The following is a 13,643-nucleotide window of genomic DNA, read 5'->3' as shown; positions in this document are numbered from 1 at the left end:
GATTTTTCAACTAAAACAACAGACAACCTTACATACGCCTTTTTATCAGCAAGTCACTGATTTGCATTATTTACTTCGGTCATCATTTAGCATTAACATACCTATGCTTTACATGATTTCTATAGTTTGACAATTTATGGTTACGGCCGTATGTTGTAGCTTAGCCACTGGGAAATGCCAAAAAAAATGGCGTATTTCAAAAAAACACTACGTTATTCTTAGGTCAATAATTATTATAAAGCAATCATTATTCGTAGGATGTTTATCACACTTGAATGATCAAAGACATAGCTTATAATTAATGTCTTTAGAATTATCTTCAAATGTGTTAATCTTGCCTATTTTTTGAATAATAAAATGCCTAATTCATGTAAAATTTGGGATCACAGAGATTACATAAATAGTATTCTTTTAAACCTCTCGCTTTAATGTTTTAGAATATAGTCATATTTCAGTACATGAATGTGCAGTGGTGTTAAGATTTTTTATATATATTAATTTTTAAACGCATTTATAAAACCATCAGTATAATTTATATCGACATTATTATAGTGAAATATTTACGATAAAAAATTATAACTATAATTATTACAATATTTACAATTATTACAATTATTATTTATTATTACAATTATTACAATATAATTATTACAATATAATTATTACAATTATTATTACAATTATTACAATATAATTATTACAATATAATTTTTTATCGTAAATATTTCACTATAATAATGTCGATATAAATTATACTGATGGTTTTATAAATGCGTTTAAAAATTAATATATATAAAAAATCTTAACACCACTGCACATTTATGTACTGAAATATGACTTTATTCTAAAACATTAGAGCAAGAGGTTTAAAAGAATACTATTTATGTAATAAAAATACTTTATGCAGTCATCAAATGTTTAAAATAAATTTAAAAGATAATAAGGCTTCAAAATTATAAAAATAGATTATCTCCAACGTTTAAGCCATGTCCAGGATCATGCTTTGAAAATAGAACAAAAGCTCTATTTTGACCCACGCTGAGCACGTCCGCCCTTAATGGTAAATTTTAACATAATAAAATTGAAAATAAGACCGATATTTTATTTTAACCGGTATTGCTAACGACTATGACAATTATTGTACAAGATAATAACAGATTATATGCACAAGAATGTAGAAAAGCTATAAAAAACAGTAGGTATTAGTACCTATGTATTATTACTTTCATTGCTGATGTAAAAAAAATAGTATATGTGCATAATCAATTATTTATTTATATTTTAGAAGTGACTGTATTATGAGATTTATTCCATGCATAGAACAGTGGAAGAAATAATATTCGTTCATATATCACTATACACACGTATACCAATGACAAGAATTGATTATGTAGGTGAGTATGCTTAATAAATCTTACTTCTGGTATTTTGTATTTTTTTTTTGATACTTCTACGTTGATTAAGCGGCAAAATGCACTTAAGGGGCTTAGAAACAAAAACGGAATTCTTCATTTTCGTATCATTTTCATTAAAAATGTCATATATATTTTTTTATAAGTATTATTTTTATACTTTTAAATATTGTTTGTAGACATACATACGTAGTATAATATTTTAAAAACATTTAACAATTAGAATATTAAAATTAAGACATTTTTATTAACTTACCAACATTTTACAAAAATAGTAAATGTCGTTTCTATTTATTTTATAGAGCTCTCATCAATACTTTTATTCAAATATGTATTTGACAAATATGGAGTATAGTTGTGTTTTTTTCATAGAAATTTATATCTATACGTCTTGTATTTATAGTGACAGCAATATCGCTTGAAGTAATACTTTATTAAATTAACATAACATAAATTTATAATAAAATAAGTTACCAGTTCAAAATCATTGCATATGCATGCATATCTAAATCTTTACATGCATACTCAATCTAATTATTTTAATTTAACAAAAAGTACTGTAAACGAACAGTACCTACTGTTTTAAGTTGTAACATCACTGCAAGGGCCTCTTGTCAGTTCGTGGGACAGTGTGTGAGGACAGTCTCGCTTTCAAAGTGGGCATGAAGGACTGTGAAACGTTTAGTCATTGTCCCCGGGTTGGCCAGTGCCATATTGAGAAAGATCTCCCACCCCCACTCATGACGTATTCACTTGTTTTGCGATTCTTTTTCACTAGTTCAGTATATTGGCGTTTCAGGAATTGACAAAGTGACATGAATGCCTTTGTTAAAATACGAAAAACCATTTTGTAAAGGTACAGTAAGTAAAACTTTTGAATTGTTCTGTAGAAAAAGGTAAATTAGCATTTTTGCTCTCTAACACAAAGTGTATGGCCATTTGTAGAATGGAAGATAATCAAACAGACTTTTTTAAGAATGATTGTAAGTCATTATTCCAATCCAATGGAATAAGATAAAATAAACATAAAAAACTACATATACCTAAACGTGCACTTTTCTATTACCTCATCGTCATTGTAATTTAATAATTAAAGTGAAACATTTAAATACATAGGTAGGTACTTAATTTACCTAAATTAAAACTGCATAATTGAATATAACCTACAAGATGTTAGACAACTATAATAATGTAACATATATACACCGTCATGTTCCATCCTAAGATGATCATAATAATATGAGCTTCCACAAAGTGGGTGTTGTTTTAATATATTGTTTTTACATAATAAAAATGATTTTTGCCTCTCGCTTAATCTATTAGTTCCATACTATTACTTCAAAAATTCAACAAATCTGGAATTCTAAAGACAATATTGTAAACTAATACGCTACCGTTTAGCTTTTATAGGTAAACACAATAGTATATTACACTTATTTTCAAATACCTTATTATTGTCACAAGACCATGCAACCAGCAGTTACGGGTCATAAGTCGACCATGATTGCAAATAACATCATCAAAGAAAACCGATGCGCCTAGGCCTGTTAAAGCAATCGCTCTCTATCTGATACGATACGAACGAGACCACGTTAACGACAGAGTGACTCATATATTCGACTTTCATTGCGCTAAATCTGATACGGTTTGAACGTACGTCGCGCCTATCATCTATCCTGAACTTGTCATCATCATTCATCCCAAAACAAAGTGAAACTGTGAGGGTGACATTCCAAACCGTCCGTATACTAGTGCTTGAGTGCGTGAACACTGAACGAAGTCCTCTCAACATAAAAAGGTCAGTATCTAGTCATCATCATCATCAGCCTGAATCTATCCACTGCTGGATGAAGGCCTCTTCAAGTTGCTTCCACTTCTCTCGGTCCTGTGCATTGCGTTGCCACGTACTTCCGCAGAACTTTATCATTTCATCGATCCAGCGGCCTCTAGGTCTACCTTGTGGACGTTTTGTACTTCTTGGATACCACTGGATGACTAGATTTGTCCAACGATTGTCTCTTCTTCGAGCTATGTGTCCAGCCCATCTCCATTTAAGGCTTTTAATAAACTCTATTACATCGCAAACCCTTGTCTGCTTCCTTATCCACTCATTCCTCTTTTTGTCCTTTCGCGTTATGCCCAGCATGCACCTCTCCATACCACGTTGTGCTACTCTAAGTTTCTGGATCTCTCTTTTACTTAGGGTCCATGTTTCACACGCATATGTCATCACGGGAAGCACACACTGGTTGAACACTTTGCGCTTTAGGCACAGTGGAAGGTCACTTTTGAAGACATTATTCAGGCGGCCAAAAGCACTCCAGCCTAGCTTTACTCTGCGAACAATTTCATCAAATATACATCCATCTATAGATACTTGTTGTCCCAGATAGATGTAGCTTTTCACCTGTTCGAGCTGAGTGCCATTGATGAGGATCTCTTTTTGGCCTGCAAAGCAGTTGAACATGACTTTCGTCTTTGTTACATTTATTTTCAAACCTACTTTGTTGCTTACTTCAGCGAGTTCCTGCATTCTGCTTTGGAGGTCTTCTGAGTCTTGCGAGAAAATTACTATGTCATCGGCAAAGCGCAGATGACTCAGGTATTCTCCATTTATGGGGATCCCTTTGTCATTCCAGTCAAGTTGCCTGAATAAGTCTTCAAGGGTAGCTGTAAATAGTTTAGGTGAGATTGTATCACCTTGTCGGACTCCTTTGCTGATAGGAAATCTGCGCGATGGTTTATGGAGATTTACAGATGCTGTTGCGCTACTGTATATATTATTGAAAATATTTATATAGCGTCCAGGGATTCCTTGTTTTCTGAGTGCGTCGAGTATTGAACATTTCTTTATCGAATCAAACGCCTTCTCATAGTCTATAAAACCCATGCATAGTGGCAGTTTGTATTCCTGGTACCGCTCTATGATTTCTCTGACGACTTGGATATGGTCCATAGTGCTGTATCCTCCTCTAAATCCGGCTTGTTCTCTCGGTTGGTTCTCGTCTAGTACATTTTGCAGACGGTTTGAGAGAATTTTTGTGAACGTCTTGTAGAGAATAGGGAGTAGACTTATTGGACGATAATTTGCTAGGTCTTCTCTGTCACCTTTTTTGTGAAGAATGACAATGCTGGCATTTTTCCATACCTCTGGGACATCCTCTTTGCATATGCAGGCTGTGAACAATTGTGCAAGTACTTCATTTGCATCCTTTCCTGCTTTTTTGAGGATATCTATCGTTAAACCGTCTTCCCCGGGGGCTTTCCCACTTTTCATGTAATTTAAAGCATGGGTTACTTCCCAGGATGTAATTTCGGGAGTATGGTCTTCCGAATTTCCATTTCTCTGAAGATCTAAGTCTATAGTCGTATTGTCAGTGTCATCACTGTAGAGATCGCTGTAGAACTCTTCAACTCGGCTTAACAAGTGTTCCCAATTTCTGACGATAGAACCATCTTTTGCTTTTAGTGCTGTGATTTGACGTTTTCCTATCGACAAGCATTGCTTGTTTTTGTTTAAACTTCTGCCTGCTTTCACAATTGCTTGTATGAGGTTTACATTGAATTAACGAAGGTCTTCTCTAATCTTCCTTCGGAGGGTTTTGCAAAGTGATGAAAACTCCATATCGTTTTGCGCCTGTCTATCGCTCTTGGTTTTCCTTCTCTGCTCCATAAGATTCAATGTTGCCTTCGAAAGCTTGGTGGAAGGTGTAACTTCTGAGCTTTTTACGCCTGTTTTTTCTGCACATTGTAGAATAATATTCGTTATATCCTCCGCGTTGGATAGGGAAACGGTTTCGTTCTCATCTAAGAAAGCCGATAGTGCATTTTTGAGTTCATTTTGGAATTCAGTATTGTTCTGCAGGTATACGCGAGCATTTGACTTCTTCTGCAGTTTGGATCTTTCTGATTTGACGTTCAATCTTATCTTACATCTCACCATCCGGTGATCACTGCCGGTGTTAAACTGATTGATCACCTTACAGTTTAAAAATGTATATTTTCTGTCAGTGAGGATGTAATCGATTTCGCTGGTCCTTCCTGTCGGGCTTCTCCACGTCCATTTACGTGTAGGTTTATGTTGAAAAAAGGAATTCATGATGTGAAGATTGTTGGTTTCAGCAAACTCCACAAGCATGTCCCCTCTACCATCCCTTGAGCCATGTCCGAAATGTCCGACCGCTACGTCATCTCTTTGGTATGATCCAATACGTGCATTGAAATCTCCCATTATGATGTTGAAGTGGCATTTACTTTTATTTTTCAAGGATGTTATTTCCTCGTAAAACTCTTACACTTTTTCATCAGGATAGCTCTGTGTCGGAGCATATACTTGCAAAATCTGAATGCGGTACCTAGCATTGATTTTAAGTATCACGCTTGCGACCCTGTCAGAAATGCAGTTGAACTCGACTATGCGGTCCCTCCAGGCTTTGTTGACAACAAATCCAACACCGCTCGTGCGTCCTTCATCGGTTCCTTTGGAGTACAGCACATGTCCGCTTTGTAAAGTAATAATACTCTCACCTTTACGCCTTACTTCGCTGAGTCCGACAACATCCCAGTGGATATTCCGGAGCTCTTCTTGAAACTCTACAAGTTTGGCATCGCTGGACAATGTTCTTGCGTTATATGTAGCAATGGTCATCTGTTGGCAGCCTTTTCCGGGTCTCCGGGGATTTTTAGCACCCTCTGCCTTCCTTCGCTGATCGCTGCCGTGATCAGTATCAGGTTGGCCTCCGGAGAATGAGGGCCGGGTTCTAGAAGTTTTTGTTTTCATATGAAGGTTTTGGACATAACACACCACGCTGTCCAGACGGGTTGGTGTGTGGTTTTTCTGTCTGGGTGATCCTTCCCGTAGCCAAAGGTCTCTCGTTTTAAGGCGCCAGAGTTTCGCCTTGCACCCTTCTCTATTAGCTACAGATATTATGTTGCGTTATACAGCACATTATCTGCATTGCCCGGGGGACGCCACGCGGAGGCTAGAGATAGGATTTGCTGACTTTCTTGGACAGTGGCGTCTCACAACCACCCCCTCTAGATCCGTAATCCACCACTAGTATCTTCAAATTACATTCCACTGCAAAAAGCGCCACAAGTATTTATTATATAATACTAGCTGACCCGGCAAACGTTGTTCTGCCATATAAATTATTTTTAGTGAATATTTTGGTTGTTAAATAAAAAATAACGAATGTATCGTAAGTGTGTAGGGATGGGATCTATGAGAGAAAGAGGAATGGAGCGCTGTAGACGATGACCGCCGATAAAAACAAAAAAACACCAACCATTTATTTTCTCAATTCAAAATGAGTAATGATGTTCATAATGAATGAATTACCTGTGACAGGATCTCGTTGTTTAATTTTTATGCAATATCCGTCTTGTCCCTTCCAGAAAATTAGCGGATATTGGAGAGCGTCGTATGAATGGTGTGTGTCAGCGATGAACTCCAGATTATTGTTTCTTCTTCGAATCACGATTTCTCGCGTCGATGTGCGGTCGCCAACCATGATTCCAGCAATATCGTCAACAACAAACGCATTGAATCGACGCAAGTGCTCTCCAGCTGGTGTTTTATCAGGATTGATGACAATAGCGTGATTGTCAATTCGTGCATGTGTGCTTTGAAGAATTTCAATAATTCACCATGCTCATTCAATAGGGCGTCCAGTTCGCCGACGATGCGCCTGGCATTAGGCGAATTGAGGTTACTGTAGCTGCAACGTGCATCCACACGATTGATGTCCTCACCGCCCATGAAGTAGATTTGTAAAAAATTATGTGGCTCGTTTGGCATTGGCAGCAATGGGCCTACTTTGTGGTATACTTGGGCTTTGATTTTGAACGTAGAATGGAATTGTTGACCATTTCCCGCAGTATTGTGAACTATTTCTGTTGCTCCGAACGAAGTCATTTGGAAGCATGAATTGAATGTGCGAATGGACTTCAGGAACAGGTTTGAATCTGGAATCGTGCCGATGAGCAAGCCGTTCAATGGTTCTGGTGGTGTCTCAATTTATGGTAGTTGCACTTTTCCTGATGCGCAACACATCCCGGCTGACTCATGTTTGAATTTGAGCGCATGACAATGGGGACATTCTTTGTCCATAGCACCAATCAGCACTTTCGGATGAGCAGAATAGTTAATATCTGGCTTGTACTCGAATGCGAGGCGAAGGAACGAAGCGGATGTAAATGCTCGATGTACTTGTTGGCGTTGTCGGTCATTTTCTCTGCGTGTGTTAACTACGAACCAGCGCGCTTGGCTTCATTCCAATTGTCGTTGTTGATTTCGTTCAGCTCGTGCCTCTTGTGATTGAGATGCACGCAATTGCGACATGGTCACACGCACGTTTTTGTTGTCTTGTTGGATTTGTTCGTCTGTTATTTCTGCTCTACTATTTCGCATGTCTGTTGCTTTATTCGTTCGACGGCCCAAATGGCCCCCCTTGCGTCTTGCTGGCATTGTGCACTGTAATACACGCTCACAAAAATAGATAAATTAAAATAAATCGTACAAAATTTTGCACGCACTGCGTTGTGATATGCCGAATGAATTGTCAAAATGTGAAAATGAGCGACGCTTCACTTGAATTCTTCTCGGACGTAGCGCCATCTGTCATTCAACAACATAAATAATTTCGTTCTGTTTGAAATACGAACGACGGTTAAATTTGTTCATACAAAAATAATAAAATCGCGATTAAAAAATGGGAGGGTAGGGTAGGAGAGTGAAAATTTGAGGATATAGGTATTTTTTGATGCCAAATAATAAAAAAAATGCAAAAAAAAAATTGTCAAAAAAATAAAAGAAAAATTTTTCTGGATAGAGATACCCTAATCACCTAGCGGTATGAAATATACTTGTTGACCTATTGTCATACCTAAAAAATATATATAAAAAAAAATCATAAAAATCGGTCGAGCCATTTCGGAGGAGTGCGACCACAAATATCGTGACACGAGATTTTTATATATATAGAGATTAAGTTACTTTTATTGTTGCTTTACTCTAAACGTACGATCACCCGTTTAAAACCGGGTGTGGGGCGAAATAAGTGGAGCTTGGTGGCGCCATTAACATCATTGTGTATAATATCGACTGTGGAAAGGCAAAAGGAGTTAATCCACACTAATCAAATTTCACAGGAGGCACAAAAAACGTTTTGATAATGATTTTGGGCCAAAGTCTAAATATAAAATAGACACAAACTTGAAGTGCATGATGATTATTAATTTGGTAACATCGATAAACCTTAGATCTTAGAATAGGAACGTTGATCTGTGAATAAAACTACTAATAATTATGAAATAAATCCTTCTATTTTTAGTCAGTAATTATCCTACAATATTATTCCAATTTTAGGAAAAATTAATTAGCCATAGTATCATATTTTTTCTGAAGACAATAACACTTACTCATTATTATACAGTAAGCGTGTACATGTGAAATGAGGTCGAGATCTCGTGTTGATTTGAGTGGAGCCACTCTGGTGCGCGTTCACTTGTCTCTCAAAAGATTCAACAGCATTATGCGTAGTTTATGTTTCAATTGCATGCTGAAAGCAATTGTTTTTATATATTATTATGAAGTGTTAATAATTATAACTGTAGATAGTATATTACAAGTAAAATACAGGTAACACTGTGGATGGATCTTGATCGTGTGGCATTTGTCCAATCATTGATCAATTATTTAAGACATATTATCGATGACCCAGTAGGTATTGAACAGTAACAACTAGAAAAACGTAGTTCTGAGATAACAGTGTTTTAATATTTTAATATGTTACAATACACTAGATTAAATTTGACAAGGTTTAAAAGGAAACATGTCAGAATGTATCTATTCAAAATTGAAACATATAGTCAATCGCCAGTTTTAAATAGAAACAATTCGAAATGGATCTGTACGAAACTGGTGTTTGAAAGTTTGTAAAATTTCATATGCGTTTTTTGGCTCTCAAGATCTTAATTATTTTTCGAATTGTTTCTGTACAAAACTGGCAAGAGCTCATTTTTACGAATATTTTGATACCAATATCGCGAAATGTCGAATTGTTTACTTGTTACCGATCGATGACATAATATTGTCTTTTGTATCTAAATACCGTCCGCTTTCAAATTCTTTTATTTAATAATTTAGTACCGTATAGATCACAAATCTGGTAGCATTCAACAATAATTGAGCATCAAATGAGAATTTAAATTATCAACAAATAAGCACATACCTACAGCGTGACCGCGCCCGTACAGGCTGTGCGCTCTAAAACCACGAGACACAACTGCGTCAGTGTGTGCGTGAGTAATATGGAAGCCAAAAGTGTGGGACTTTATCAACTTAAGGTCGGATTCCACCCTACCCATCCAAACATTCCCAATAAATTAATATCAATTATTATAATAATTAATTATAATCCCAATAAAGAAAAATATACCTACTCATTCCTATTATATACTAGCTGAAGTACTCGGCTTCGCACAGGGTCGCTTCGTGGTTATATTTATCTTAGATATTTAAAAAATAATAAGAGGTAATTATTTTTTAATATTAAAATATCTTTATAATACAATATGGCAATATAAAAATAATTCTAATAGGAGTAAAGGTCAAACAAAAGAACACTAAATTAAAATCGAATCCAAAATATGCAAACGTTATTAATGTTATTAATATGTAGTAAAAAAAATCAAAATTGTATATTATATAATACTAATTTAGAAACCTTCGCAAGTATGCGCACAACTACTGATAAAAGTTTCAACGCAATCGGATGAATGGTATAGGAACGCATAAGAATAAAAAAAGAAGAAGATGGTTGTACTAATTCAGAAACCTTTGCGGATGTTATCACAACAACTGACGAAGGTTTCATCGCAATCTAATGATTGGTATAGGAACGCATACGGGACAGACAGACATTCATTTTTATATATAAGATATAGCCTATACTCTTTGCGCAAGTGCAAGCAATAAGTTAACAAAGTTTTATCGCAATCGGATGAACGGTATGGCAGCGCATAAAATACGAACAAACAAACAAACAAACAAATATTGATTTTTATATATTAGATTTTAATTAGTTAAAGAAGTGGAATTTAAAGAATATTATTGATTTATAGATTAAAAATCTTAAAACATCTGAACAATACCATCCATATCTTGAAATATTATGATATTGAAATAATTAATAAGAGTAATTATTATAGAACCTTATATTAAATAAATTATAATACCAAATACTAGGTTCATAGTGTAACTTGGTTGTGGATTTAAATTCATATTATACATATCTGTAAGAGATAATAAAAAAAACGAAAAATTTACTTTTGTTTTCATCTAACATTGCGATGCAAAAATATTATTGTTATAATACTGCGAAATTTTATATCCGAAATTCTGAAAACGTAATATCGAACGAATGCTTCATGTGGTTGGAAGATACGCTTATTCTGAATATGGCATAGCTACGCAGAGTTCATAGAAGGATCTGACCTGATAGTATTGATCATGGGCCCCACATCCTAAAGCGGGCCCCCAGGCTAGGATCTTTGGCGCCCCCACTACCTATCGCTAAAGATAAAGGCAGTGTGATGCTCTACAGTAGCGTTTTTCAAATCGTGTACGCAGTAAAGTTAATGTGTATAATATTTAGTGTTTTTTTGTATATTTTAATAAATCTATTTGAATTATGGAGTTGTCGAATAACGATACACAATTAAAAATTGTATCGTAGAATCAGGTAATTTTAAATAATAAGATTATTGAAGAAAAATAGCTCGCAGGCGACTTTTTTACTATTAGAGAGAATTTTATTTGTGATGTGTGTTTATATCACTTATCTGGTCGACTCGCCACGCCGGGTCCTTCCTGAGCTCGGGCCCACAGGCTAAAGCCCTGTCAACCCCCTTTTTGTGGGGGCCATTGTATTGATACAAGAACTATATACATATTGCATAAATACCTTTTGTAATATTATAGTTGGAAGCAGAAGCAAAATGGTTCGTCATGAAATTTGAAGACAAAATACTTGAGCCATGTGAACCATCTCATATAGTAATAACATGCGTTATCAAGAGTTGATGAAAGCTTTTATATTGTTATTCAATATTTATGAACATTTTTTTACGTTTTACATTCTGAACAAACTCATTCAGTTAGTTGGCAGCAAAAAACTAAGTATTGATAATAGTGGAAATAACTAGTGAAGCATTCACTCGTAGTGCATCGAGCCCGGTTGATGATAGTATTTTCAAATAATATTTTGATTATAAAAACTTTCAACGAACCAATTATTTTATCATACGTACGACTAGGGATTGCAATACCGGTAATTTAAAACCGGTATTCCAGTATTTGTCAATACCGAAATACCGGTTTTAAAAAAACCAAAATACCAGAATATTAGATATTAAGAAAGCACACTCGTTTACGTTTTTGAAAATGAATTATAAGTTATGTGCTGCTAAATGCAAATATATTGAGTGAATCCAACCGAGATGAAATAATAATAAAACAAATTTCATCAAATATTTTTATATACGTAATTGTCGCAATGAATTCATAATATTATTTCGAAATAGAAAACATCCGTGACAAAAATGATCAATTATTCTATAATTATGGATGACTGTACAAGCGTTGAATTTAAGAAGCTTTTCCCGTAGCCGGGCTAATTTGCACTTGGTTAACTTTTGAGTGTTTTTGTTAAAATTATTAATATACTTATTCATAGTTCTACAATTATGATTGATACATATTTTTAAATGTCAACATAATAAATGTAGGTATGTAGGTTTTTGCCATAAAATAAAGTTTAAAAAAAATTTTAATAGCTATATTTTTATTGATAAGAACCTACTTCTGTTTTTTAATGTTTAAGAAATACCGGTATTAAATGAGAAATACCGAAAAACCGGTATTGACATTTTCATTCGGTATTGTAATCCCTACGTACGACTTATATACACGACACATACAATATGACCACACATGCAATTCGAATGAATGTTTTTGCTACATTTGAGAAAGATACAGAGGATAATAATTATGTTGACCGAGTAAATTCTGTTTTATTGGCTGTCTTTTTGTAAAAAAACAAAAGAATGCTTAGTCACCAACCTACCACTGTGAAAAAATACAAAATAACTCACCAACACAAAACGGGGTAGGTATTCATTGTTACAGAAGACCTGAGTAGAAAATGAACGCGTCTATTATTCTATTATTATTATTTTTTGTCATCGTGAAATTTAAAACTTCCCGCTATAAAATACAAAACAAACATATAAATTAAATTGAATGGTTAAATCAATCAAATTAATTAATTATTTAAATAATTGAAGTGGAAAGTTTACCGACGTATTGATTCGGTCAATAAAATTTTCATTCTGAATCGAGGTCATAGGAAATGTTTTTAAATCAACTATAAATAATTTTACTTTAAGTTTGAATTGACAAATATCATCATCAGGGGCGTGACAACCCGGTGTGGGTCTTGGCCTCCCCCAACAGCTCCTTCCACCTGTCCCTATCCAGTGTGGCCGCTTTCCAATTCGGTACCCCCAGAATACGGCAGTCACTGGCAGCTCCATCCAACAAGCGAATCTTTGTCCTGCCTCTTCTTCTACGCCCTATTGGATTGCTGGACAACACTCTCTTTGCCAGTTCATTGTCATTCATACGGTGCACATGACCTAGCCATCGCAGTCTCCCAATCTTAATTGATTGAACTTCACTGCAATCTTCGTATAGCCCGTAGAGCTCAACGTTATATCTTCTCCTCCAATTGGTGCCGTCCCTGATCGGTCCATATAAACGGCGGAGAAATTTTCTTTCAAAAATGTTCAGGGCTTGTTCATTTCGCAGAGTTAATGTTCAGGTTTCCGATGCGTATGTGAGCACTGGCTTTAAAAGTGTCTTGTGCTTTTAGTTCGGCGAGACAGTATGCGGGACTTAAAATGTCTTAACTGGCCAAAGTAGCATTTATTCGCAGACATGATTCTCTTGTTGATTTCTTCTATAATATCATTATATCGAGTTACAAGAGTACAAAGGTAAATGAATCTGTCGACCGTATCAAACTTGTATGCACCAATATCTAACTTGAATTGAAAAATATACATAATTTTAATTGTTAAATCAGTATCACCCATCGCCAGTGCACACAATGTTATAAATATAGGTATCTGGTTGCGCTTTTTAAAGTCGACTATAATTTTGTAACG

At 35.1% G+C, this 13,643-nt stretch overlaps 1 pseudogene; it reads right to left on the bottom strand.

The window, feature by feature from the left end:
* Positions 1 to 6,703: 6,703 nt before the first annotated feature.
* On the bottom strand, positions 6,704 to 7,881 carry LOC147080007 (uncharacterized; annotated as a pseudogene).
* Between the last annotated feature and the right edge of the window lie 5,762 nt (positions 7,882 to 13,643).

Source organism: Rhyacophila brunnea, unplaced genomic scaffold (genome assembly GCF_057557595.1).
Source record: "Rhyacophila brunnea isolate RB1 unplaced genomic scaffold, BYU_Rbru_1.0 scaffold_1, whole genome shotgun sequence".
Taxonomy (NCBI): domain Eukaryota; kingdom Metazoa; phylum Arthropoda; class Insecta; order Trichoptera; family Rhyacophilidae; genus Rhyacophila; species Rhyacophila brunnea.
Note: the sequence above shows the minus strand (reverse complement) of the source record. Positions and strands in the feature narration are given on the sequence as shown.